The 26838-nt window shown below is 37.1% G+C and overlaps 2 non-coding genes across 2 annotated transcripts; both read right to left on the reverse strand.

Moving 5' to 3' along the window:
- Positions 1-16207: 16207 nt before the first annotated feature.
- Positions 16208-16314, reverse strand: LOC141669145 (small nucleolar RNA R71). The gene has a single exon (XR_012553437.1). It is a non-coding gene; the product is annotated as a small nucleolar RNA R71 (small nucleolar RNA).
- Positions 16315-21624: 5310 nt separating this feature from the next.
- On the reverse strand, positions 21625-21731 carry LOC141669146 (small nucleolar RNA R71). Its single transcript, XR_012553438.1, has one exon. It is a non-coding gene; the product is annotated as a small nucleolar RNA R71 (small nucleolar RNA).
- Positions 21732-26838: the final 5107 nt, after the last annotated feature.

Genomic DNA, 26838 nt, shown 5'->3' on the forward strand with positions numbered 1-26838 from the left:
AAGGCAAGTACCCTAACCTCACTTATCATTCAAGTGACGTTTAATTCGATTCATATTATGCAAGTATCCCTATCATCACTTATTGTTCAAGTGATATTTATTTTGAAGCTTATTATGCAAGTATTGCTTTCCCTATTCAATTCGTAATAGATAAATATTTTATATATTGCTGAATTAAATAATTCTGTTTATGCAAGTACCCTCTGTTATTCTATGTTCAGAATAGATTTACAAATGTTTTGGGTTTTGAGAAAAATGATTTTGTTGCAAGTATTCTTCTGTTATTCTATGTTCAGAGTAGCTAAGTGATTTTACTTATCCAATTATCAGATTTATAAATGTTTTGGATTTTGAGAAAGATGACATTGTTTTGGTTTTCTACCCAAGTGAATGGGGGAATAAAAGTTTTTAAGGGTGTCGAGTATTATGACCCCTCTCAATAAAATGTTTTTAAGATTGGATGGTTGCGTAAGAGGCCGTGGCGGCGGTCCAGTGTGAGCTATGTGTTATACAGGATATAACACCTTGCTAGGCCGATGTGTGCCTTGGGTGCCCCTTTGTTTAGTTGGATATGCTTTGGCATACCGGTGTTGCTCTGCGGCTGATCACCGGCGGCAACACACCGTCGTTCGAGGATTCCAATCTAAATTATCATATCATTTTGATATTCATAGAATAAATGATTTATCAACTATTTCTGTTTTGGATTAACGGTGAAATGCAGTTTTGATTCAGATTCTGATTTATGCTGATACTTATATTGTTGTTAAATATCAAATGTGGTATTAGTACAGATGATTGGGGTTGACTTTAGTATGGAATGTTGTTAGCATCAAAGTTCGTATTGATATCTAATTTGATATGACAACAAAATAAGTATTAATCTCAAGAGTTCGGTTTTGAATAAATTTTATGATTCAATCCATAATCATTGTTTTATGTTATTGTGGTTTACGATATTTCCGTAAACACTGTTTTACGAGTTTTATTCTCGTTATGATTCAAAGTATTGATGAAGCACGTCGCTGGAAAATAAAAAAAGGGTTTTTGAATACAATTAAGGAATCAATTCTGGGGTTCCACTACTATAATTTTATGATTCAGCAATTATGATTTTTAAATGTTCTGCGCTGATGCAGATGTCGATTTTATATTAAAATGACCCGATATTTACTATAATGATCTTGCTGAGCATTTCTTTCGCTCATACTTGCCTGTTTTTAAATTTAACCTCCAGTGAGGATTAGCTTGCTGGTTAGCGGCGTAATTCGAGGAAGCAAAGAAGAAGCTTTTGGGAGATGGTTGGTCCAGGGTTTGCGGGCTAGTGTAAGTTTTATTGTGTAAAGTTGTTTATATTATATTATATTATAATTGTGTATTGTATTTGGGACTAGTATACTTGTTTTCGAAGTTATACTAGCGGGTTAAGTTTTAAGGTTGAGTTGTATTTGTTGAAAAACAGTTTTAAAAGAAAGAGAAAAATTATTTGTGGAATTTGGATATCTTGTTTCTAGAACTGTAACCTTAAAAGATCTTGGATTAGTTTGGGGTCATAAATGATAAATATCTTCCGCTGGCATTTATTTATTGATTAAACAAGTTAATTTGGATTGAGGTTTCACAGTGACGACCAAATCCTCTGACCCCGGATTTGGGGGCGTTACAGGTTCAGGAATAGAGGGTAGTGGTTTGGATATTGATTGGGTTTCTTCAGTCTCATCTACCATCTTTCTCTTTGCATTGACCTTCTTTCTGTTCCCTTTTTGCCATTCTTCTCTTCCCTTACTCCTTTCCTCCATATCAGTATCAACCCTGTCCCCCATAGCTTCATCTTCACTTTTGTCTTCAATTTCTTTCTGTTCTTCAGCCTGACTTGACTTTAGCTGTTTTTCAAGCTTTGCTTGTGCTCTTTTGTCAGCCTTTAGCTGTTTGGCTTCTTCCTTCAACCTTCTGGTTTCTTCCCTCTTGGCTATTGAGAATTTGGGATATCCTTGCATCACACATATGCTCTTTCCCTCTCTGAAGATAATAGCCATGTTCCTCCTTACAGCCACATCCATGGTCTCTTTGAGTTTTGAGATACTTCTACCCAAAAGCTTGTCCTCATCAGCCTTTGGAAGAGGAAAATCCACTTCTTTCAGGGGATTCTTTGTAGAGTCCTTATTGGATCTGTTGTTGGGCCTGAGAACCATAGGTTTCAGATCCTTGGAAGAAGTCTCTCCAACCTTATTCCTCCCTACTGGCTTGAGCTCCATAATAATTGATTCCACTTTTGTACTATGCTTCACAGATTGTGATTGAGAAGTTGTAAAACCAAATATTTGTTGCATCTTTTCATCAATCTTCTTTCTTTGCTCTTTGACTTGCAATTCAGCTGCTGCTATCTGGATTAGATCAATTCCATCAAGCTTTCCTTTGATTGGAATAATTGGAGAAGTGGTGATGATAGGAACTAGCATTTGAGAAATTTGAACTGTTGTTGATGGCTCTCCTTCCCCTTCCCCTTTATTCTCCCCCTTTTTGTTATCATCAAGGGTAGGGGTCAAGCCTTGTGCATTTTCCAGCTGCATGAGTAGATTTGTTTGAGTTTGTTGATTCTGAAGAATGGTGACCATAGAGTCTTCAATGATCTGAACTCTGGTTTCCAATCTGGCCAGTCTCTTGTCAGCATCAGATTCTTTCCTCAGTCTCCCCAACAAATCTTGCATAGTACCATAAGGTATGACTGAATCCAACTTCTCAGCATTGTAGGATTTTAGATCAGCAATATCCTGCTTGAGCTCATCCACACTTAGATTCTGTTTGAAGTGCTGCAACTGCAGGAGATGCAGAGATTCCAGATGAGCTTGAAGAATTGCCTTGGTACCAGCATCTGTAGTCTCCTGAAAGGCCTTCTGAATTGTTATGACTTGTCTGACCAAAGTGACACCAAACTCTCCTGGTGTTGATGCTTTTGCCCATGCCCATTCAGGAAGATCTGGAACAGAACTTGGGCCTGCTACTCCCCCTAAGTTCATGCTCTCATCCAAAGAATCAGAGTCATCATCATTAGAATTTACTCCAAATTCTTCAGATGGCTCACCAGCTTGAGAAGGCAGCTTGTTAACAGCAGCTTTGTCTCTGAGAAGAGATTCTGAAGTGTGTACAATGTTTAATGTCTGTTCTGCCTCCACATTGCCCTAAGTAGCCAATAATTGATAGGCTGAAACAGGATGAGTAAAAGTGTCAGCATCCAAGGAAATGTTATCAATTTCAGTTTTGTAATGTTGCTGAAATTGTCTTTCCTTTTCTGCATCATCCACTTTCATTGACTCACTAGCAATGGCTGGATCCACCCTTATAGCTTCTGTACCTGCCTTTCTCTCTTTTTTTCTATTTTCTTGCATCAGGGGCTCCCCCTGGCTCACACACACCCTCACCCTCACCTTCTAAGGTGGCACTCCCCTCACTCACTTTTGCCATGCTGGAAGAAATAGCATGCATATGGTGACTCTCAACCTCTCCTTTTGCCTGGGAGCAACCCAGCCTCTCACTCAAAAGATCATTCCCTTCCCTCAAACCTAAAAGTGATTGTACATTAGCCATATCCTCTACAGTTGGAATTGTTTCTGTTATGTGTGTAGAGACCATCAACAGATAGGGAGTATCCGTTGAATTGGAAACTGATGGTATCAACGGATAACTGCTGTTAAGCTTATCCGTTGAAGAACAACCACTTGTCATCGGATGAGAGATATCCGTTGAAGAAGGAAAAGATGTACATATGGAAAGTGCCATAATTGTTGAATCTGTGTGAATTGATTTTAAGTGAGGTAACACAGATTCTTCAACTACATCTGAAAGAATTGGCTAATGATCCAACAAATCATCTAAAAGATGATGATCATCAGGTTTTGAGTGGGGCTCCTCCCTGAGTTTTAATGAGGGAGAATCAGGAATTGACGTGAATATCATATCCACATCCAGAAAGGATGATGGAGAGTTTGATGATTGGTGTGTTTCTATTATGAGAGAATGGGGCTGTGACTCCACATTTGCTGGAATCACATCAAGCTGAATTTGTGAAGGCACAGATACAGGTGGATGTATCTGTGCTGTGTGTGCCCCTTGTATGGAAACTAGGGTCTTGTCCTTCTTCTTCCTTGAAAAGGCTTTAATTGGTGAATGCGTAGCTTCAGTGTCCCTCCCTCTTTTGGTCTGTATCCCTAGTTGGGGACTATTTTCAATAGTTGCACCCTTTTGGGAGGATGCAACTAGGGATGTGTTAGACTCCTTTTGAACCACCACAGTCTTTTGAGAGACTGTGGCTTGGCTGGCTTGGGTACCACTCACCTCTCCCACCTTATCCCGGGGGGTTTCTTGATGTTCACCCCTCCCCTCACCACTCACACCCTGTTCACTCCCTTCAGGGTTTATGGTAGTTGTTACAACTGTTGTCTTTTGAGAAACAACAGAGGTAGTTTTCTTTGACTTGAATTTTGAAACTTTAGTTTTGGTGGCTTTGGTAGGAACCTGTTTGGGCAAAGACACAGATCCCATTGCCACACTTGAAGACAAAGAAACAATGGGGTTGGAGATAGTAGGAGTTATAGAAGTGTTTACCTCACTTACCTGTGGTGCATTCATGATTGGCAAATATACCAATGGCACCTGGTTGTTGAGGTTCATTCTCAAAAGGTCTGCAAGGACCCTTTTCTCTTGTGCCCAGCATTTGAGTTTATTATTCTCATTTGATATGACCAATCCTTCAGCAACATGGTTAGCCAATAACATAAAGAATCTAGCATAGTAGATGTTATGTGGTCTATTAGCTTTGTTACCTAATCTGGAACCTAATTCTAGCATGACACAGTTGCTAAAATTAAAGTACCTATCAGAAACTAGCATGTAAAGCATATTAACAAGAGATGAAGTTATGGCATCAAAATTGCTAATCTTCCCAGCAAAAACCTTAATAAAGGCATCTCCAAGAAAACTCCATTCTTTCCTAAGGCCTTTCCTTCTAATGCTACCTAAACTAGCAGAATCAAAAGCATAGCCTATGGAATCTAACATAGCAGATACATTTTTATCAGTGTGTGGTGTTATGGCATTATTCTCAGGCAACTTAAAGCAAGACTGTATATCATCACAGTTAATGCAATAATCCTTACCTTTGAGAGAGAAGGCAATAGTCATATCTGTGGAGTTGAACTCTGCAGTTGTCCAAATCTCCTCAATCACCTCACAGTAGATGGTTGGGGCTTCCAGCATTGCATAGCTTAGTTTGCAGTTTTTGATGAAGTCCATCATCTTGTGATAATCAGAATGGGCTTCATTCTTTTCAACCAAGGCTACGAAATTATTCTTTTCATAAACAAATCCTGTTTGAGACATAATTTTGACTACTGGTGCCATTGTTGTGAGTAGAGGTTGCAGAGAAAAATTTGAGAATTTTGGGAGAGAAGGAGAATAAGAATTGCAAGAAAGCGTAAAGTGAAAATAAGAGTTCAATTGGGCTTTTATACTTTCTTGAATTAAAACGAAAATAAAATGATTAAATGATACTTTTAAATAAATTACAGCTGTTTAAGAGGAAAGAAAACTGTAGAAATTCTGAAAACTGCCTTTAACACAAATACATACAACAGTGTATATTTGTATCAACGGTTAAGTAAAGAAATCAACGGTTGTGACTCACTTATAGTAACTGATGTGACACTTCAACGGATAAGGTAAATAGTTATCCGTTGATGATCAACACCATTTTATCCATTGAAGGATAAAATTACCAGAAATATATTTGTCTTTCAACGGATAATGAACATCCGTTGATAGAACAATTTTGGCTTTCAACGGATAGGGAATATCCGTTGATAGGACAAGTCTTACTTAAAGCCAACTTTGTTCTTGCAGCAAATTCATTTCAGGCTTCAAGACAGATTATATAGAGAACATAAATTATGAATAATTAAGCATACCTAGCTCACTTACTAATCTTGTGAATGTTGATTCATCAAGTGGCTTGGTAAATATGTCTGCAATCTGCTTTTCACTTGGAACAAAATGAAGTTCCACTGTACCTTTCATCACATGTTCCCTAATGAAATGGTACTTGATGTCAATGTGCTTGGTTCTTGAGTGTTGCACTGGATTTTCAGTAATGGCAATGGCACTTGTGTTGTCACAGAATATTGGAATTTTGTCAACAGTCAAACCATAGTCAAATAGTTGATTCCTCATCCATAGTATCTGTGCACAGCAACTACCAGCAGCAATGTACTCAGCTTCAGCTGTTGATGTAGAAACAGAATTTTGCTTCTTGCTGAACCATGACACAAGCTTGTTCCCTAGAAATTGACAGGTGCCAGTTGTGCTTTTCCTGTCTATTTTACAGCTTGCATAATCTGCATCTGAGTAGCCAATTAGATCAAAACCAGACTCTCTAGGGTACCAAATTCCTAGATTTGGAGTCCCTTTGAGATATCTGAAGATTCTTTTAATAGCCACTAAGTGAGATTCTTTAGGGTCAGCTTGAAATCTAGCACAGAGACATGTAGAAAACATTATATCAGGTCTACTAGCAGTTAAATATAAAAGTGAGCCAACCATGCCTCTATAACTTGAAATATCCACAGATTTTTCAGCCTTGTTTAATTCAAGCTTGGTGGCAGTGGCCATATGAGTTTTTGCAGATGAACAGTCCATTAGGTCAAACATCTTTAAAAGATCATAAATATATTTAGTTTGACTAATGAAAATTCTATCACTAACTTGTTTAACTTGTAAACCAAGAAAATAAGCTAGCTCTCCCATCATGCTCATTTCATATTTACTTTGCATTAACTTAGCAAACTTTTTACAAAGCTTATCATCTGTAGATCCAAATATAATATCATCTACATAAATTTGAACAAGTATTTTAGAGCCATTAACACTTCTAAAGAAGAGAGTTTTGTCAACAGTACCTCTTGTGAAATGTTCAACAGATAATACACATAGTCTGGAAAGTTTGGATCTTCAAATCCTGGAGGTTGGCTTACATAAACTTCCTCCTCCAATTCCCCATTTAGAAATGCACTCTTGACATCCATTTGATAGACTTTGAAATTGGCATGAGCTGCATAGGCTAGAAAGATTCTGATGGCCTCAAGTCTGGCAACTGGAGCAAATGTTTCATCAAAATCTATTCCTTCTTGTTGAGAATAGCCTTTAGCAACCAATCTGGCTTTATTCCTTATGACAATGCCATTTTCATCCATCTTGTTTCTGAATACCCATTTTGTGTCAATAGAACTCTTGTTCTTTGGTTTAGGTATCAGCTTCCATACTTTGTTCCTTTCAAATTGGTTTAGCTCCTCTTGCATTGCTAAAATCCAATCTGGATCCAATAGAGCTTCTTCCACTCTCTTAGGTTCCTCCTGTGATAGAAAGCTACTATACAGACATTCATCTTGAGTAGCCCTTCTAGTTTGCACTTTAAATGTAGCATTACCAATGATCAGTTCAAAAGGGTGATTCTTGGTCCATTTTCTTTGAGGTGGTAGATTAGCTCTAGATGAGGTTGCCTCAGTATTGTCATGATGTGAGATAGAATGTTGATTGGTTGAAACTCCCCCTGAGTTGCTGATCCTTTGAAATGAATTGGGAGCTCTATCAACTGATGAAGTGAATTGATTATCCGTTGACAGACTGTGATCAACGGATGCTTCATTATGAACTTCAACGGATGATGCACTTTGTCTTTCAACGGATGCTGTATTGCTCCTTTCAACGGAAGCTGAATTATGACTTTCAACGGATGCAGCATTCTGTGGATTATCCAAAGGCAGATTCTGAATTCTTCTTGAGATGCCTTCTTCATCATTCTCATCTTCACTATCATCACAATATATCTCAATGTTGTCAAATTTGAGTCCTTCATGATGTCCCTCATCTGTGAGTCCATCAATCTTTTTATCATCAAACACAACATGCACAGATTCCATGACAATGTTGGTTCTTAGATTGTAGACCCTATAAGATTTTCCAGCAGAATAACCAACAAATATTCCTTCATCAGCCTTTGCATCAAACTTCCCTTTGTGATCAGATTGATTTCTTAAGATGTAACATTTGCAACCAAAGACATGCAGAAAGTTTAAAGTTGGTTTTCTTCTCTTGAATAATTGATAGGGAGTCATGCCTTTTGCCTGATTGATTAGAGAAATATTATGAGTGTAACATTCACAGTTAACAGCCTCAGCCCAAAAGTAAGTTGGGAGTTTTGACTCTTCAAGCATTGTCCTTGCAGCCTCAATTAGTGATCTGTTCTTCCTTTCCACCACATATTTTGTTGTGGAGTCCTTGGAGCTGAGAACTCATGCATGATCCCATTTTCTTCACAGAATAACTTCATGGTTGAATTCTTGAACTCAGTTCCATTGTCACTCCTAATATTCCTTACTTTGAAATCAGGATGATTGTTGACTTGCTTGATATGATTGATAATGATTTCACTAGATTCATCCTTTGATCCAAGAAAATAGACCCATGAAAACTTAGAGAATTCATCAACAATCACTAGGCAATATCTTTTCCTTGAAATTGACAATACATTGACTGGTCCAAAAAGGTCCATGTGTAGCAGTTGTAATGGTTCATCAATTGCAGATTCAAGAAAGTATTGAATGATACTTTCTTTTGCTTTCCTTTCTGACAAGCATCACACAGCCCATCCCTTGTGAATTCCACTAGAGGCATTCCTCTAACTAAGTCCTTTTTGACTAGATCATTCATTGTCTTGAAATTCAAATGGGATAGCTTCTTGTGCCATAGCCAACTTTCAACTGTACTTGCCTTGCTGAAAAGACAAGTAATGGATTCTACATCTGTAGAGTTGAAGTCAGCTAGGTACACATTTCCTTTTCTAACTCCAGTTAGAACCACTTTATTGTCCTTTTTACTTGTGACAATACAGACTTCAGAATTGAAGGAAATAGTATTCCCTTTGTCACATAGTTGACTGATGCTCAATAAGTTGTGTTTGAGACCATCAACCAATGCAACTTCATCAATGATGACATTTCCTTTTGAAATCAAGCCATATCCCATAGTGAATCCTTTGCTGTCATCTCCAAAGGTTATGCTAGGGCCAGCTCTCTCTTTAAATTCTGTGAGCAGGGTGAAATCTCCTGTCATGTGTCTTGAACAGCCACTGTCCAAGTACCATAGATTCCTTCTTTGTCCCTGCACACAACAAAATCAATCAAGTTGATTTTGGTACCCAAGTTTCCTTGGGTCCAGCCTTGTTAGTCTTTTTCCTAGACTTCATTCCTCCTGCATCTTTTGACTTAGGTAACTTTGGGTCAACCTTGATCTCAGATGTGGTTGGCTGAAGTGTAGGGTTAGTCACAGAATCATTTAGCACATTTGATTGATAAGGCATAGATTGTGCAAACATGTTATTCCATATAGGCATATTGTATGGCATGTGAGGCATATTAAATGCAGTAAAATAAGGATTATTAATATATGGCATGTTTGCAAAATGTGCATGAGGATTCTAATGAGACATAACAGGCATAGCATGCAGAGGTGACATAGACATGTTAGGCATGGAGGGATTTGAAGGCATGGTAGCATTTTTAACAGATTTGCAATTATCAGATAGGTGATTAACACTTTTACAATGCACACAGCTTTTTCTAGGAGCATACCTATCAGGTGTGTAATTGTTATGTTTGTTAATCCCTACCTTCCTATTTCTTTTAGATTTTCTTTTAATTTCCTTCTTATCCTCAACCAACTTAAGCCTATTTTTCAGCTGATCCAAAGTCATGTGTCCTATATTCACCTTACTGGCATCTTTGGATGTGCTAGCTCCTTCTTTGACAAAGTTCTAGAGAGTAGAATCATTCTTCTTATTAAGGTTTTTATTTTTAAAATTACTTGCCTGTTTTAATTGATGAGCCTTCAACGGATGCTCTTTTTCTTCCTTCAACGGATAACTTTCATCATCCGTTGATTCCACATCCGTTGACAATCCATCAATTAATTCTAACTCCTTTTTGTTTTTCTTTCAGGCATCCTCACAGAATGATTCAATTCCCTGAACCTTGGCAATTTGAACACTAACATCCCTAGATGTTTTCCAGGCCTTGATTACCTCTTGCTCACTTTCTAACTGTTTAGAAAGAATTTCTACTTTCTTAACAGCTTCTTCTAGTTCACTCTCAACAGTCAAGCATTTAAGTTTAATCTTTTCAAGCTCAATTACCTGATTCTCTAACACAGCATTCCTATCACTTAAAAACATATTATTCTCTTTGATCCTAGTGTTTTCTTTAGCTATTGATTTAAGGGAAACCCGCAAATGATATAATTCATTGGACATATCATTTATGGCTTCATTGCATTCATGTTTAGAAAGCTGAGAGAGATCAGTAGTAATTACCTGGTTGCTTGATGAACTAGTTTCATTTTCATCAGAATTAGCCATCAGGGCTAGGTTGACATATTCCACATCATCATCTTCATTGACCCCATCTGCTGCCCAATCATCTTGAGTGAGAAAAGCTTTTTCCTTTTGTTTGAGCAAATCAAAATACTTCTTTTTGTAATCAACTTGCTCAAATTTCTTTTTATCAGAAGTTGGCTTCTTACACTCACTTGCAAAGTGTCCACTAATGCCACAGTTGTAACATTTGAACTTTGATTTGTCCACCATGTTTTTGTTTGGCTTAGTGAATTTTGTATTTTTTCTGATCTTCATCTTTGTAAACCTCCTGGACAGAAAGGCCAGATGTTCATCAATATCATCAGAGTCATCCTGACTGGAATTGTCTTCATCCTCAGCAACTTGCTCTTTACCCTTGCTTGATTCTGATTTGCTTGTGCCAATTTTGAGACTTGGCATTGTCTTTTCCTCATTCCTGGCTTCAACTTTTTCACTGTCAGCTACAAGTGCAACTGATCCTCCTTTTCTCTTTCCTTTTTCCAACAGCTCATCTTGCTCCATCTCAAGTTCATAAGTCTTCAAAATTCCATATAATCTTTCAAGTGTGAAGTCCTTATAATCTTGAGAATTTCTTAGAGAAACAGTCATAGGCTTCCATTCCTTTGGTAGAGACCTTAGAAATTTTAAATTGGAGTCCTTGACTTGGTACACTCTCCCATACAGCTTCAATCCATTCAACAGTTTCTGAAATCTGTTGAAGGTATCATTCAATGATTCTCCTTCTTCATAGTGAAAATATTCATACTGTTGAATGAGAAGCTGCATTTTGTTTTCTCTAACTTGCTCAGTACCTTCACAGATAAGCTGCACAGTATCCCAAATTTCCTTAGTAGTTTGGCTGTTGATGACATTGTCAAACATATCTTCATCCAGGCCATTAAACAGAATGTTCATGGCTTTCTTGTCCTTGTGGACCTCTTCAATATCTTCAACAGTCCATTCTGCCTTTGGCTTGGGAATAGACTGTCCAACAGCAACTGTTGCAGTAGTAGTTGTTGCCACCTTGTGTGGGATGTGAGGACCATTATCAATGAAGTCGATGTAGCTTTCATCTTGAGAGAGAAGATGTAAGTGCATCTTCACCTTCCAGTGATGATAGTTATCTCTTTCCAGGATTGGAATCTTCACACCAATATCCTTCTTACTCATGATGTTAGCAGAATAGATCTTTAAACTCTTGGTATGTTAAGAGCTTGCTCTGATACCAATTGTAATTCCCAGTGGACTAACAATGAGATTTACAGAAGGGGGGTTGAATGTAAATCTCAAAACTTTTTCAAGTTTTGAGCAGTTTCTAAGGCTAAGTGTTTTTGAGAACAAGTGTGTGAATTGCTTGAAGCTAATACAGACAGATATATATTCAAACACAAATATAAAGAACACAAAGAACTTAAAAACTTTTCTGGTGGATTTGTTGTTCCACCAGAGATGTGTTATTTCAGAAAATCTGTGATTCAAAGAATTAAATCACAGCTGCTTCCTAGTACAAACTAGATGATTTTCTCTCTGGATATTTCTAAACAGCTCTGGAAAAATTCTTAACTAATTACTAGCTGCTACTTGGTTTATATATCACCAAGTTTACAAGTGAAGACAAAACTGTAAAATACAATTAAAAAGATTCTTCACATGTTTCTTCTTCATTTCTCTATCCAATGCAATCTAGGATAATCTGTGAATCTTTGAATACTCCCTTGTTTGCATCAGAATGGAAATGCTGCATTTTCTTGATTCCTCCTAGAGGCTTCCACATTCCAGTTTGTCTCTGTCAACCCATGTGCCTCTGTCAGCTTGTGAATTGTCACTATCAACTGCTAATGAACTAAGCATCCGTTGAAGCTTTCATCCGTTGATGCCTTATCCGTTGAGGCTTTATCCGTTGAAGCTTTATCCATTGATGCATTATCAGTTGAAGTCTTTATCCGTTGAAGCACTTATCCGTTGATGGATATTATGCGTTGAAGCATTAGAGACATCCGTTGAAGCTTTGTTTCTTATCCGTTGAAGGTCTTCAATATCCGTTGACACTTCTTCACTTATACAAAATTACAAGGCATGAAATATTTACAATTAGCCCTCCTATTTGCATATCCATTAGTAGTCAACATGACTGATAATTTCCTACAACATCTAAGAATTACAACTTGAATCCAGAGAATGAAATGTGCTACAATACTAAACTTATTGCTAAGTAAAGCTACTCCTTCAACGGATAGCCAAGATGGTCTTATCCGTTGAGGCTACAAATACTAGATTTCTACTTAAGTGTTTTGTTTAACTTATCATCAAACTAATACACATATTCCTAACAAGACGTACCAGAGCTAAGGAGAAGGCGTAAGAAGACCGTAGAGCACAATTCAACCAAGGCGAAGAAGATCTAGTTTATTCTTGTGATTCTTTGTTTTAAGTTGTAACTTTGGATGCTAGTTTTCTTATTCGTGAACCTTTACTCTTGTTTCATACTTGGTTTTATTAAGTATAAAGACTACGTTTATTATACCATGCTTTCATCGGAACCCACGTTGATGATGAGTCTGATTATGGGCTAATCGTTATAGTGGGGTTCTAACGGATTAATTTATAGATTTCTTTAGTTAATTCATTTCGATGCCTTAGTGTGTGGTGATTGTATGATAACCTAGTTTTGGTTGTGCTTATTCATCTAATAAGGGTCGCGAACTTATAAGATAGTGTGTTAATCTTTAATGAAGTGAAAGTGAATTTAAGGGTTTAGAACTTGTCATGCTAGAATAGGTTCATGTACGTGATATGCATGATTCGTAGGTAATTTTAACCATCTTACTTGCCCTATGTAATCGCGAGGGATAACTTGTGCATTACACCATTTTGTTGTCAAATTCTATAGACATATAGGGTCTCAATATAATTGGTGTCTATTCAGCTTCTATCTCTTTTATGGATGTCTAATAGTATGATATTCATACAACAAAAGTTGGCATTTATCAGTTTCGTATTATCTGATTAGTGTCATCACCATTACATGCTAAGGTTAAGAACGAAAAGGCTATTGAATGAAGTATTTAATGAAGTTAGAATCCCATATTTATGTCATATATTATTCAACTCTCTTTAATCTCTTAGTTTATGTTCTTTAGTATAATCTCTTAGTTAATTTAGTATAAATCACCTCAAATTGTTGTTCGTCTTAGCATTGGATAATAACCATACTGGTGATGTATAAATACATTGATTGAAATTAACCTAAACATGTCCCTGTGGGAACGAACTAGAGTTTATTTTATATTACTTGTGATCGTGTATACTTGCGTGAATATTAGCGCGTGTTTTAGCCCTAACACCTGGAAAAGTCAAGGTTGATTCTTACTATATATTTGATTGTTGATTGAGATTAGAAATATGTGGATAGTCCAATAACTAGAGGAAATGCTGCCGAATTTTAGGTAGATTTCCTATCCATTTATTGGATATGAATGAGTTTGTTATATAAATAAATTTCCAGTTTACATATCATTGAAACATGTCTACGTGTGTATATGGGTCAAGAGTCTTCTGTCTGGCTGTTTTCTTTATATGTGGGTTATCGTTTGGGTAGACGATAGAGTTTTGACGCGCAGTTCGTTGAGTAATTACCTTGTAGACAATTAAGAGTGTATCTTTTTAATTATAGATGTGAGTTGTTTAAGATGATCAAGACGAGACTTTGAGATCCAGAGTATAGTTGAACAATAAAGCATATCGGGCTTCTAGCAATCGCAGGAGCAACATATCAGTGAATTATTGAAATAGAAGACATCAATGTCATGAGATGTCAGAACGAGTCAACTGTGTTATTGCGAGTGTGCTTAACTGCTAAAAAACCAAAGGCAAGTTTTCTTATACTATTCCAATTCCATAATAGTTAAATATTTTAGACATCAAAATGATTGATTTTGATTATGCAAGTATTTCTATACTATTCTAATTCCAGAATAGTTTAATGTTCTACTTATCAAACTGCTTAGATTTTTAAATGTTTACATACTCGAAAATTTAGAGTATTTTATAAAGATTTTGGGAGACATTCCATGCATATAATCATTGGATTATTGAATTCATGCTATTCTAGCAATTGTTCTACTAGAATATAATTCATTTTCAGATAGATAGTGAATAACTATTCTATCAAGATTTACTCTATACAGTGGATTTTGATTACATATTTAGCGAATAACTAATCATTCTAGTTATTTCGCCATCAGTTGTTGAGATTACTCCGAACCATGAGAAATGGGGAGTAGATTATGAAAGGATATCGATTGATTCAATTCCTTTATGACGGAAAAATATTTTGATTGGAAGATGCGTTAGTGGCCCGAGTGGACGGTCCAGCATTAGGGCTTTGTGTTAACTGAAATATGTTAACACAATTTTGTCCTTTGGCCACAGTGTGCCTTTTAATTAAAGTACATATCGGTTGTGGCCAGTATGTAGCTTTTGTTTGAGTACTCGTGTTTGGGATCTGAATTCTACGAATTATAATCCAGCTCTATCACAGTGGTTAATCAGCATGTGATAAGGCATCCGCTGGAATATTGTGATTTCCAATCTAAAACTTATCGCTTACTGTTTTATAAGCTTACTGTTAGCTTCAGTTATTATTCAAATATCATTGATTATATGTCGTTCTTTCTTTATTAGCATAATATTGTTGCTGATAATCATGCATAAATGATTTATCTCGTGCTTCAGTTTTCAATAAAAGGTTAAAATGCAGTTTTGATTCAGGTTCCGGTTGATATTGATATTTAGTTTGTTGTTAAATATCAAAGGTGGTATTAATATAGATGATTGATATTGACTTCAGTATGGATGTTGTGAGCATCAAAGTTTATATTGATATCTAATTTGATATGACATTAAAATGAGTATTAATATCAAGAGTTCGGTTGTGAATGGGTTTATGATTCAGTCCATAATCACTGTTTCATGTGATTGTTGTTTACAATATTTCTGTAAACACTTTTTACGAGTTTTATTCTCATCGAGATTTAAAGTACTGCTGAAGCATTTTCGCTCAAAAATATCAAAATGGTTTTGAATACATTCAAGGAACCAATTCTGGGATTCCTTAACAAATTTTCTGATTCAGCAATTATAATTTTAAATGTTCTGCTCTAGTGCAGATGTCGGTTTTTATATCAAAAACCATATATATTATACTGAACTTGCTGAGCATTTCTTTGGCTCATACTTGCCTGTTTTTAAATTTAACCTTCCAGTGAGGATTAACTGAAGCTGTTTAGCTGCATAATTCAAGAAAGGCTAAGAAGGATGCAATTACGAAGATGGTTGGTCCAGGGTTTACAGAACTAGTGTAAGTTATATAATGTAAAGCTTTTTGTGTATATATATATATTATAGATGTGTTATCGTGTATTTGGGCCTAGTACACTTCTTTTCGAAGTTATACTAGCGGGTTTAGTTTTGAGTTCTAAAATTGTTGAAAAAGATGTTTTAAAAGAAAGTGAAAAAAATTATTTGTGGAATTTGGATATCTTGTTTCTAGAACTTTAACCTAAAAAGATCTTGGTGTAGTTTGGGGTCGCAGATGCTATATTTTAACTGTTGGCATTTATTTATTGATTAAACAGGTTATTTTGGATTGAGGTTTCATAGTGACGACCAAATCCCCTGACCCCGGATTTGGGGGTGTCACATCTTGCTCAAAAGTTTCTCACTAAATTCTTCACTATGGCAAAAATAGCTGCAATCAGGAATGCTCTTACTCAGTTTGCGCAGCAATCAGGGGAATCGCTAGGTGAAGCTTGGGAGCGGTATAAGAAGATGCTTAGGAAGTGTCCTCATCATGGAATGCCTGATTGGATGATCATCAATTGTTTCTACAACAGTTCGGGAGCACAGTCAAGACTCATGCTCGATGCAGCATCAGGTGGAGCCTTATGGGCTAAGAGCTGTAATGAAGCTTATGAGCTAATTGAACTGATGGCCGCTAATGAATATCAGTATCCAACCCATAGAATGCCGCAGGGCAAGGTAGCAAGAGTTCTTGAAGTGGATACAGCTACGGCTATCACCGCTCAACTAAAGGCGTTTTCTATGAAGATCGATTCTCTAGCTAACTATGGTATTAAATAGATAACCAGTGTTTGTGAGATGTGTGCAGGTTCGCATGCGATGGAGCAATGCGCTATATCTAGTGAATCAGCTCAGTTTGTCAGCAACTTTCAGAGATCGCAGCAACCAGTTCCAGACACTTATTATCCTGACAACTGGAATCATCCTAACTTCGGCTGGAGCAACAATTAGAATGCGATGCAACAGCCGTTCTAGCAGTTTGGAAACAAGCAATTCAATCATCCTGGTTTTCAGCAACAATTTGCACCAAGACAACAACTCCAACTTCAACAACAAACTCATGGAGGTGCAGGTCAATCTTCGAATGAAAAATCTGAATTGGAGGAGTTGAGGCTTATGTGCATAAACCAGACTCTTATATGCAAAAGCCAGGCTGTTTCTATCAAGACTCTAGAGAACCAAATAGGGCAAATTACTAACGCCTTATTGAATCGACCATCAGGAACGATTCCTAGTGATACAGAAGCCAATCCAGGCAAGAGGGAAGTTAAAGAACAGGTGAATGCCATCACCTTGAGGTCTGGAAAGGTCGCGAGCCCCCAATTTCAGCAAGACGAAGATTCTGAAATTTCTGTTCAGAATGCAGGTACATCTGCACCCTTTTTAATTCCATAAAATGAGATTGTAGCTTAAAAAGTGGTGGAGAAGGATGTCGGGGTGGAACCGAAGAAAAAATCTGTTGAAAGCAATCCTCTTGAGGGTAATACAGGGGATAAACAGGTCTACCCACCTCCACCATATCCTAAAAGACTTCAGAAGCAGAAGTTTGATAAGCAATTTGCCAACTTTTTGAGGTTTTCAAGAAGTTGCACATTAACATACCTTTTGCGAAAGCTCTAGAACAGATGCCGAGCTATGCTAAGTTCATGAAGGGTATTCTATCTCGAAAGCTAAAACTTGAGGAGTTGGAAACCATTAATCTAACGAAAGAGTACAGTGCTGTGCTGCAACATAAATTGCCTCTGAAGCTTAAAGATCCTGGAAGCTTCACTATTCCTTGCACTATTGGAAACTTGACTTTCGACAAGTGTTTATGTGACTTGGGAGCTAGCATCAATCTGATGCCCTTATCTGTCTTCAAGAAACTGGGTTTGCCTGAGCCAAAACTGACAAACATGTCCTTACAGTTGGCCGATCGGACCATCACTTATCCATGAGGTATAGTGGAGGATGTCTTGGTCAAGGTGGATAAACTCATCTTCCCTGCTGATTTTGTAATTCAGGATTTCGAGAAAGATGAGAAGATTCCCATCATCTTGGGAAGACCATTCTTGGCTACAGGCCAAACTATGATCGATGTGTAAAAAGGAGAGCTTACAATGAAGTTTCAAGATCAGAAGGTCACTTTTAATATGTTTAAGGCAATAAAGTTACCCACGGATAAAGAAGAGTGCTTTAAAGTAGAGGGTCGACTCTGTCGTGAATTCAGAGCTTGAGCAATTGCCAAAGTCAGATATCTTAAAGAGATCCTTAATAGGGGAATCAGTTATTGAAGATGAAGTAGGAGCAGAGCAACTGCAGGTTTTGAATGCAGCCCCGTGGAAGAGGAAGTTCGTTATGCCATTCGATTCTCTTGGGTTAGCAGAGATGAAAATTTCTCAGGAGCGTCTCGAACCGTATATTGAAGAAGCTCCCACACTTGGGTTCAAACCGCTGCCAGATTATTTGAGTTATGCATTTTAGGTGCACCCACTGATAAGGGGCCCCTGACAAGGGGTTGGAATATATCTATGATAATTTAAAGGGTGACCGAACGGTTCCTCCCATGCTTACAGAGGGTCCCTCTCGTGCACCACAGACAGTTGATAGGTTTGGTCTTGGTCATGCGCAGTATAGAAGGTTGATTCGGCGTATTAAGGCCATGCATGACATACACCGACATTTTGCTGAAGATTTGATATACGCTCCCGGTACTATTTTTCGAGACATTGGTGTTGAGGTTGATTGGCCACCTGATCCTCCACCTGAAGAGGGTGATCCTCCCGAAGACTAGGTATGCCTTGTATCCTTATTATTACCTTCAATGAGGATATTGAAAATTTTAAGTTTAGGGGTGATAATGTAAGGATTAGTTTGTGTGTTTTCATATAGATTCATATAGATTCATGTTGCATGTTTAGTTGTATTTTATATACGTATTTTTGCATGATTGTTCATATAGGACATTTTTATTTGTAATTTTTATGTGAGTTCATTTAGTTACATGTGCATGCATATAATATGATCCCTTAGGTTGAGCTATTTCTATCTGATAAGTTGATGTTAATTTGAGTGTGGTGATGACGGATAGAGGGTTGCTTAAGTCTTAATGAATTGATTTGCATGCCTGAAAAAAAATCACAAGTCTTATAAGATTGTGTTTGATCTAGATTATGATCATACTTGTTTATTTGTTGAGATTTAATCACTTGGTTATATTTAGAATTTTTGGTATTCTCGTAATGACATAGGAACATTGAATTTTTAAATTGGAGAAAAGTAGGATTTCATTACTAGTTGTGAATAAGGATAGGCGTCAAATGGCTAGTAGTCGGCTCATAATTTATGAGTAGTTTAGGGTTGAATGAGATGGAGCGAAACGCACTCATTCAGAATTTGTTAAAAAAACAAGAAAAAGAAAAAAAAAGGAAAAAGAAAAAAGAAAAAAAGAGTATGTATTATGCATAATTGATCAAGAGTGAGCTCTTTAATACTCGAGTTATTAAATTCTAGGGGACTTTGTGCCTATTCACCTGAGGCTTTGATAGTCTGGGATCCGCTAACCTAACGCTCGCTACATGGGTATTATTGTATAAGTCTTTTGGGACCTCATTCATTGCACGGTCAAATAAGCATCTTTGTTATATGTTCAATAATAGCATGAATCCTTGTATAACTCTAGTAGAAAGGAAGTGTTGTAAGTCATTATGCGTTTAACATATATTATGTTTATAAACTCATGATTGTTTTAATGATAGATAAGTTATGGTTATTGATCTAGTATCGAGAGTAAATCTGTTAAACATCCATACATGAACGTTTCTGGTTTGGAAGTTGGTTTGTGGGGTTTATTCGAACTATGTTTTAAGTCATTTCATTTTTAGAAGCATTAGCTTGTTGGTTGGTTATGGTTGTTCTGAGGGGATCGATTGCATTATCATTTAGTTGCATTCACGTAGTTGCATTCATGCATTAGAATTTTTTTGTAGTTTTGAGTCTGTTTTTGCTTGAGGACAAGCATCGATTCAAGTTTGGGGGTGTGATAAGTGGATTTTATATCTACTTCGAACGCTTCATTACAAGCTAAAGTTGGTGTTTTGGACTCAAGTTATTGGTATTTTTGATGTGCTTTTGTGTTATTGCATTACAGGCATTAGTTGGATGGATAAATGAGCTTTTATTAGAAATATGCTGAAAGGAGGTCAAAGTCAAGATCATTCTCATGTTGAAGAGCATCTCGATAGCTTCACGTGGAGTATTGAATCGCCAAATTCTGACAGACGGAACTCAAAATACAGCAGAAATAAAAAAATGAAGAAAAATCCAGAGACACAGCGCGCCCATACGGGAAGCGGGGCGGCCGTGTCAGATTGACCGAGAACGCGCACGCCCGCGCGGAGTGTGGGGCGGTCGCGCCAGAATCCTGATTTGACTTGAATTTGATGATTTTGAGGGCCCAGGTCGTCCAGAAGCATATATAAGCCAATAATAATTCATTTTTAATAACAAGGAGCCAAGGGAGAGTAATACGAAGACCTAGGGAGCACAAGAGACATGTAGAAAACTTATCGTGTTTGGGATCTGAATTCTACGAATTATAATCCAGCTCTATCACAGTGGTTAATCAGCATGTGATAAGGCATCCGCTGGAATATTGTGATTTCCAATCTAAAACTTATCGCTTACTGTTTTATAAGCTTACTGTTAGCTTCAGTTATTATTCAAATATCATTGATTATATGTCGTTCTTTCTTTATTAGCATAATATTGTTGCTGATAATCATGCATAAATGATTTATCTCGTGCTTCAGTTTTCAATAAAAGGTTAAAATGCAGTTTTGATTCAGGTTCCGGTTGATATTGATATTTAGTTTGTTGTTAAATATCAAAGGTGGTATTAATATAGATGATTGATATTGACTTCAGTATGGATGTTGTGAGCATCAAAGTTTATATTGATATCTAATTTGATATGACATTAAAATGAGTATTAATATCAAGAGTTCGGTTGTGAATGGGTTTATGATTCAGTCCATAATCACTGTTTCATGTGATTGTTGTTTACAATATTTCTGTAAACACTTTTTACGAGTTTTATTCTCATCGAGATTTAAAGTACTGCTGAAGCATTTTCGCTCAAAAATATCAAAATGGTTTTGAATACATTCAAGGAACCAATTCTGGGATTCCTTAACAAATTTTCTGATTCAGCAATTATAATTTTAAATGTTCTGCTCTAGTGCAGATGTCGGTTTTTATATCAAAAACCATATATATTATACTGAACTTGCTGAGCATTTCTTTGGCTCATACTTGCCTGTTTTTAAATTTAACCTTCCAGTGAGGATTAACTGAAGCTGTTTAGCTGCATAATTCAAGAAAGGCTAAGAAGGATGCAATTACGAAGATGGTTGGTCCAGGGTTTACAGAACTAGTGTAAGTTATATAATGTAAAGCTTTTTGTGTATATATATATATTATAGATGTGTTATCGTGTATTTGGGCCTAGTACACTTCTTTTCGAAGTTATACTAGCGGGTTTAGTTTTGAGTTCTAAAATTGTTGAAAAAGATGTTTTAAAAGAAAGTGAAAAAAATTATTTGTGGAATTTGGATATCTTGTTTCTAGAACTTTAACCTAAAAAGATCTTGGTGTAGTTTGGGGTCGCAGATGCTATATTTTAACTGTTGGCATTTATTTATTGATTAAACAGGTTATTTTGGATTGAGGTTTCATAGTGACGACCAAATCCCCTGACCCCGGATTTGGGGGTGTCACATCTTGCTCAAAAGTTTCTCACTAAATTCTTCACTATGGCAAAAATAGCTGCAATCAGGAATGCTCTTACTCAGTTTGCGCAGCAATCAGGGGAATCGCTAGGTGAAGCTTGGGAGCGGTATAAGAAGATGCTTAGGAAGTGTCCTCATCATGGAATGCCTGATTGGATGATCATCAATTGTTTCTACAACAGTTCGGGAGCACAGTCAAGACTCATGCTCGATGCAGCATCAGGTGGAGCCTTATGGGCTAAGAGCTGTAATGAAGCTTATGAGCTAATTGAACTGATGGCCGCTAATGAATATCAGTATCCAACCCATAGAATGCCGCAGGGTAAGGTAGCAAGAGTTCTTGAAGTGGATACAGCTACGGCTATCACCGCTCAACTAAAGGCGTTTTCTATGAAGATCGATTCTCTAGCTAACTATGGTATTAAATAGATAACCAGTGTTTGTGAGATGTGTGCAGGTTCGCATGCGACGGAGCAATGCGCTATATCTAGTGAATCAGCTCAGTTTGTCAGCAACTTTCAGAGATCGCAGCAACCAGTTCCAGACACTTATTATCCTGACAACTGGAATCATCCTAACTTCGGCTGGAGCAACAATTAGAATGCGATGCAACAGCCGTTCTAGCAGTTTGGAAACAAGCAATTCAATCATCCTGGTTTTCAGCAACAATTTGCACCAAGACAACAACTCCAACTTCAACAACAAACTCATGGAGGTGCAGGTCAATCTTCGAATGAAAAATCTGAATTGGAGGAGTTGAGGCTTATGTGCATAAACCAGACTCTTATATGCAAAAGCCAGGCTGTTTCTATCAAGACTCTAGAGAACCAAATAGGGCAAATTACTAACGCCTTATTGAATCGACCATCAGGAACGATTCCTAGTGATACAGAAGCCAATCCAGGCAAGAGGGAAGTTAAAGAACAGGTGAATGCCATCACCTTGAGGTCTGGAAAGGTCGCGAGCCCCCAATTTCAGCAAGACGAAGATTCTGAAATTTCTGTTCAGAATGCAGGTACATCTGCACCCTTGTCAATTCCAGAAAATGAGATTGTAGCTTAAAAAGTGGTGGAGAAGGATGTCGGGGTGGAACCGAAGAAAAAATCTGTTGAAAGCAATCCTCTTGAGGGTAATACAGGGGATAAACAGGTCTACCCACCTCCACCATATCCTAAAAGACTTCAGAAGCAGAAGTTTGATAAGCAATTTGCCAACTTTTTGAGGTTTTCAAGAAGTTGCACATTAACATACCTTTTGCGAAAGCTCTAGAACAGATGCCGAGCTATGCTAAGTTCATGAAGGGTATTCTATCTCGAAAGCTAAAACTTGAGGAGTTGGAAACCATTAATCTAACGGAAGAGTACAGTGCTGTGCTGCAACATAAATTGCCTCTGAAGCTTAAAGATCCTGGAAGCTTCACTATTCCTTGCACTATTGGAAACTTGACTTTCGACAAGTGTTTATGTGACTTGGGAGCTAGCATCAATCTGATGCCCTTATCTGTCTTCAAGAAACTGGGTTTGCCTGAGCCAAAACTGACAAACATGTCCTTACAGTTGGCCGATCGGACCATCACTTATCCATGAGGTATAGTGGAGGATGTCTTGGTCAAGGTGGATAAACTCATCTTCCCTGCTGATTTTGTAATTCTGGATTTCGAGAAAGATGAGAAGATTCCCATCATCTTGGGAAGACCATTCTTGGCTACAGGCCAAACTATGATCGATGTGTAAAAAGGAGAGCTTACAATGAAGTTTCAAGATCAGAAGGTCACTTTTAATATGTTTAAGGCAATAAAGTTACCCACGGATAAAGAAGAGTGCTTTAAAGTAGAGGGTCGACTCTGTCGTGAATTCGGAGCTTGAGCAATTGCCAAAGTCAGATATCTTAAAGAGATCCTTAATAGGGGAATCAGTTATTGAAGATGAAGTAGGAGCAGAGCAACTGCAGGTTTTGAATGCACCCCCGTGGAAGAGGAAGTTCGTTATGCCATTCGATTCTCTTGGGTTAGCAGAGATGAAAATTTCTCAGGAGCGTCTCAAACCGTATTGAAGAAGCTCCCACACTTGGGTTCAAACCGCTGCCAGATTATTTGAGTTATACATTTTAGGTGCACCCACTGATAAGGGGCCCCTGACAAGGGGTTGGAATATATCTATGATAATCTAAAGGGTGACCGAACGGTTCCTCCCATGCTTACAGAGGGTCCCTCTCGTGCACCACAGACAGTTGATAGGTTTGGTCTTGGTCATGCGCAGTATAGAAGGTTGATTCGGCGTATTGAGGCCATGCATGACATACACCGACGTTTTGCTGAAGATTTGATATACGCTCCCGGTACTATTTTTCGAGACATTGGTGTTGAGGTTGATTGGCCACCTGATCCTCCACCTGAAGAGGGTGATCCTCCCGAAGACTAGGTATGCCTTGTATCCTTATTATTACCTTCAATGAGGATATTGAAAATTTTAAGTTTAGGGGTGATAATGTAAGGATTAGTTTGTGTGTTTTCATATAGATTCATATAGATTCATGTTGCATGTTTAGTTGTATTTTATATACGTATTTTTGCATGATTATTCATATAGGACATTTTTATTTGTAATTTTTATGTGAGTTCATTTAGTTACATGTGCATGCATATAATATGATCCCTTAGGTTGAGCTATTTCTATCTGATAAGTTGATGTTAATTTGAGTGTGGTGATGACGGATAGAGGGTTGCTTAAGTCTTAATGAATTGATTTGCATGCCTAAAAAAAAATCACATGTCTTATAAGATTGTGTTTGATCTAGATTATGATCATACTTGTTTATTTGTTGAGATTTAATCACTTGGTTATATTTAGAATTTTTGGTATTCTCGTAATGACATAGGAACATTGAATTTTTAAATTGGAGAAAAGTAGGATTTCATTACTAGTTGTGAATAAGGATAGGCGTCAAATGGCTAGTAGCCGGCTCATAATTTATGAGTAGTTTAGGGTTGAATGAGATGGAGCGAAACGCACTCATTCAGAATTTGTTAAAAAAACAAGAAAAAAAAAAGGAAAAAGAAAAAAGAAAAAAAGAGTATGTATTATGCATAATTGATCAAGAGTGAGCTCTTTAATACTCGAGTTATTAAATTCTAGGGGACTTTGTGCCTATTCACCTGAGGCTTGGATAGTCTGGGATCCGCTAACCTAACGCTCGCTACATGGGTATTATTGTATAAGTCTTTTGGGACCTCATTCATTGCACGGTCAAATAAGCATCTTTGTTATATGTTCAATAATAGCATGAATCCTTGTATAACTCTAGTAGAAAGGAAGTGTTGTAAGTCATTATGCGTTTAACATATATTATGTTTATAAACTCATGATTGTTTTAATGATAGATAAGTTATGGTTATTGATCTAGTATCGAGAGTAAATCTGTTAAACATCCATACATGCACGTTTCTGGTTTGGAAGTTGGTTTGTGGGGTTTATTCGAACTATGTTTTAAGTCATTTCATTTTTAGAAGCATTAGCTTGTTGGTTGGTTATGGTTGTTCTGAGGGGATCGATTGCATTATCATTTAGTTGCATTCACGTAGTTGCATTCATGCATTAGAATTTTTTTGTAGTTTTGAGTCTGTTTTTGCTTGAGGACAAGCATCGATTCAAGTTTGGGGGTGTGATAAGTGGATTTTATATCTACTTCGAACGCTTCATTACAAGCTAAAGTTGGTGTTTTGGACTCAAGTTATTGGTATTTTTGATGTGTTTTTGTGTTATTGCATTACAGGCATTAGTTGGATGGATAAATGAGCTTTTATTAGAAATATGCTGAAAGGAGGTCAAAGTCAAGATCATTCTCATGTTGAAGAGCATCTCGATAGCTTCACGTGGAGTATTGAATCGCCAAATTCTGACAGACGGAACTCAAAATACAGCAGAAATAAGAAAATGAAGAAAAATCCAGAGACACAGCGCGCCCATACGGGAAGCGGGGCGGCCGCGTCAGATTGACCGAGAACGCGCACGCCCGTGCGGAGTGTGGGGCGGTCGCGCCAGAATCCTGATTTGACTTGAATTTGATGATTTTGAGGGCCCAGGTCGTCCAGAAGCATATATAAGCCAATAATAATTCATTTTTAATAACAAGGAGCCAAGGGAGAGTAATACGAAGACCTGGGGAGCACAAGACGGCAACGGAGAAGAAGACTTTTATATTCTTCAATATAGTTGATACTTTGGATGCTTGTTTTTTATTTGTCTTTGAACCCTAGTACTCTTATATTGTTTATTGTCATATTTTCATTGGAACCCACGGTGATGATGAGTTCGATTTAATCGTTGTCATGAGGTTCTAGAGGATTTATTTATGGATTTCAATAGTTAATTGTTTTAAATCCTTTGTGTGTGTATGATTTTCTAGTTTGGTTGTGCTTATTCATCTTTGATGCGTAGCTAACATCTAAGATTGTTTGTTAATCTCTATTGAAGCAAAAGTGAATATAGAGGTTTAGAACTTGCCATGCTAGCATAGGTTTGTGTATGTGTAAGGCATATGCCATAGCCTATTTGTACATTCGAGGATTTAACTCAACTCAAATAAGAATGTAATAAGTAAATAGTGGATCTACCGTCAAAGAGATCTCGCAAAGTAATATCTGTCAAAGGATTCAGAAACAAGGTTCATCTACAGACTTGAGGAATTAATTCACTGGAAGAAGTTCAAGAAATTGATCAAGCCTCAGTGATATAAATCAACGTTGTGGATTTAATCAAGTGACAGAGATCTCGTCAGGGTATCAAAGAATTACAAGGATTTAATCTGAAGAAAATCAACTATCAAAGTCAAGATATGAAGAAACGTCACAGAAGTTAGTCACTCATGAACCAGACAGTACATCGAGTGTCAACATTGAAGTGGTGGAATTGATTTATAATTCTCAGTGATTTTCAGAAGATTTTCAGAAGAATGGTTGCTGCTCAGGAGTAGTATTAATTCTCTATTAATTAATTAAGTCATATAATTTAATTAAGAAAATAAATTATATTTGCAAAGATTAATTTATTTATTAATTGAATTAATTGATTAATTAATTCAGAATTAATATTAAGAATTTTCAGAAGTTTAATTGGATTAAAAACAGTCTTAAATCAGCAAGACAATTGAAAATGAACTGGCATGACAATCTGGATTGTCATACCGATTGTCATGCCAAGTCATTTCAATAGTCATACCGAAAGTTCTACTGGGAAGGAGATTGTCTTGCTAGTT

Source organism: Apium graveolens, chromosome 6 (assembly GCF_009905375.1).
Source record: "Apium graveolens cultivar Ventura chromosome 6, ASM990537v1, whole genome shotgun sequence".
NCBI lineage: Eukaryota > Viridiplantae > Streptophyta > Magnoliopsida > Apiales > Apiaceae > Apium > Apium graveolens.